Source organism: Arachis ipaensis, chromosome B06 (assembly GCF_000816755.2).
Source record: "Arachis ipaensis cultivar K30076 chromosome B06, Araip1.1, whole genome shotgun sequence".
In the NCBI taxonomy this organism is placed as follows: Eukaryota; Viridiplantae; Streptophyta; class Magnoliopsida; order Fabales; family Fabaceae; genus Arachis; species Arachis ipaensis.
This window is the reverse complement of record NC_029790.2, coordinates 37,417,809-37,421,148: the sequence shown is the minus strand read 5'-3', so window position 1 is coordinate 37,421,148 and position 3,340 is coordinate 37,417,809.

Genomic DNA, 3,340 nt, shown 5'->3' with positions numbered 1-3,340 from the left:
AAGCCTGGCTGGCTGTAAAGCCATGTCTAAATTCTTTTGGACTGAGGCTTCTAAACCATCAGAGGTAAGTTACATACTTGATAAATGATGAGCAGCACTTTGTTATCAAGATCAATATACTCTGAGGTTAAAATGTTGAAGCTTGGCTGGCCATTGGCCATGTCTAGTGTTTTGGACTGGAGCTTTCTTTGAAAGCTTGGCTGGCTAGTGAGCCATGTCTAATTCCTGGACTAAAGCTTTAGACTAAGAATGCAAGATTCCTGGAATTCATATTAAAAATTTTGGAATCCTTATTTTCCTTTTTCAAATTAATTTTCGAAAAAAAAAATACAAAAATCCAAAAAAATTAGAAAATCATAAAAATCAAAAATATTTTTCTGTTTCTTGTTTGAGTCTGGAGTCATATCATAAGTTTGGTGTCACTTGCATATGCATCTTGCATTTTTCGAAAATATCATGCATTCATAGTGTTCTTCATGATCTTCAAGTTGTTCTTGGTAAGTCTTCTTGTTTGATCTTGAAGATTTTTTTGATTTGTGTCTTTTCATGTTTATCATATGCATTCTTGAATTCTTAGTGCGTAAGTATTAAAGAATTCTAAGTTTAGTGTCTTGCATGTTTTCTTTGCATTAAAAATTTTTCAAAATTGTGTCTATGATGTTCATCTTGACATTCATAGCATTCTTGCATGCATCACATGTTTTGATCTAAAAATTTCATGCATTGCATCTTTTTAGCGTTTTTCCCTCTCATCTTAAAAATTCAAAAATCAAAAAAATATCTTTCCCTTTTTCTCTCTCATAAATTCGAAAATTAGATCTGACTTTTTCAAAAATTTTTAAAATCTAGTTGTTTCTTATGAGTCAAATCAAATTTTCAATTTGAAAATCAAATCTTTTTCAAAATTCTTAGTTATTTTCGAAAATTCCAAAAATATTTTTCAAAAAAATCTTTTTTATTTTTATACCAAATTTTCGAAAATAACATAATCAATTAATGTTTTGATTCAAAAATTTGAAGTTTGTTACTTGCTTGTTAAGAAAGATTCAAACTTTAAGTTCTAGAATCATATCTTGTGATTTCTTATGAATCAAGTCATTAATTGTGATTTTAAAAATCAAATCTTTTTCAAAAAAAAAAACTAATTCCTATCATATCTTTTCAAAAATATCTTCTTATCTTATCTTTTTCAAAAATATGTTTTCAAAATATCTATTCTAACTTCCTAACTTCTTATCTTTTCAAAATTTGTTTCAACTAACTAACTAACTTTTTGTTTGTTTCTTAACTTTTTCAAAACTACCTAACTAACTCTCTCTCTCTAATTTTCGAAAATATCTTCCCCTTTTTCAAAAATTTCTTTTTAATTAACTAATTATTTTTATTTTTATTTCAAAAATTTTCGAAAAAAAATACTAAACATTTTTCAAAAACTATTTTCAAATATCACTAACTCTTTTTCAAAATAATTTTCGAAAATTTTCCCTCCCCCATCTTATTCTATTTATTTATTCATCTACTAACATCTCTTCCTCACATCATCACCAAATTCGAACCCCCTCCTCTATCTGTGTTCGAATTTCTTCTTCTTTTCTTCTACTAACAATAAGGAACCTCTTTACTATGACATAGAGGATTCCTCTTCTTTTCTTGTTCTCTTCTCTTTCTTATGAGCAGGGATAGAGAAAAAGGCATTCTTGTTGAAGCTGATCCAGAATCTGAAAGGACTCTGAAAAGGAAACTAAGAGAAGCTAAATTACAACAATCCAGAGACAACTTGATTGAAAATTTCGAACAAGTAAAGGAAAGCTGAATGCCAAATTGTTTGGCATTGATGCTTGGGAAGTTGAACCTCCCTTGTTCATTGATGAACTAAGTGATCTGGATCAACTGACATGCCTCAGAAGAGACAGGATCCTGGAAAGTTCATAATACCCTGCACCATAGGCACCATGATCTTTAAGGCTCTGTGTGACCTTGGTTCAGGAATAAACCTCATGCCCCTCTCTGTAATAGTGAAACTGGGAATCTATGGGGTGCAAGCTGCTAAAATCTCATTAGAGATGGCAGACAGTTCAAGAAAACAGGCTTATGGACAAGTAGAGGACGTGTTAGTAAAGGTTGAGGGCCTTTACATCCCTGCTGATTTCATAGTCCTGGATACTGGAAAGAAAGAGGATGAATCCATCATCCTAAGAAGACCTTTCCTGGCCACAGCAAGAGCTGTGATTGATGTTGACAGAGGTGAAATATTCCTTCAATGGAATGAGGACTCCCTTGTGTTTAAAACTCAAGGATCTCCCTCTGCAACCATGGAGAGGAACCAGAAAAAGCTTCTCTCCAAGCAGAGTCAACCAGAGCCCCCAAAGTCAAACTCTAAGTTTGGTGTTGGGAGGCCACAACCAAACTCTAAGTTTGGTGTTGAACTCCCATATCCAAACTCTAAGTTTGGTGTTGAAGAGTCTCAACAAAGCTCTGCACATCTGTGAGGCTCCACGAGAGCCCACTGTCAAGCTATTGACATTAAAGAAGCGCTTATTGGGAGGCAACCCAATGTTTATCTAATTCGTATTTTTATTGTTTTTCATTCTGGCGCTGAACGCCCAAACTGGGCAGCTTTTGGGCGCTGAATGCCAGAACAGGCATGGTTCTGGCGTTCAACGCCAGAAATGGCACACAAATGGGCGTTGAACGCCCAAAATGGCCACCAACCTGGCGCTGAACGCCCAGAGTTGAGTACAAAGGCATTTTTATATGCCTAATGGGTGCAGGGATGTAATTCCTTGAACACCTTAGGATCTGTGGACCCCACAGGATCCACTCAGGATCTGTGGACCCCACAGGATCCCCACCTACCTCCACTCACTTCTTCTCACCACTCTCTTTCACATAACCCCATAAACACTCTTCCCCAAAAACCCTTCACCAATCACCTCAAACTCTCTTCCCCATCACCTCTTCACCACTCACATCCATCCATTCTTCCCCAAAAACCTACCTCATAAACCCCACTTACCTCCAAAATTCAAAACCAATTTCCCACCCAAACCCACCCATATGGCTGAACCATAACCCCCCTCCCTTCCCTATATAAAGCCCTCCATTCTTCTTCAAATTCACACAACACAAACCCTCTATACCCTTCTTGGCCGAACCACATCACCCTCTCCCTCTCCTCCATTTCTTCTTCTTCTTCATCTATTCTTTTGTTTATTGCTCGAGGGCGAGCAATATGGAGCTCTGTTTCATTGATAGTTTAGAATTTATAGTATATTCTCTTCTTTTTATCCTATTTGATTTTAGTTGCTTGGGGACAAGCAACAATTTAAGTTTGGTGTTG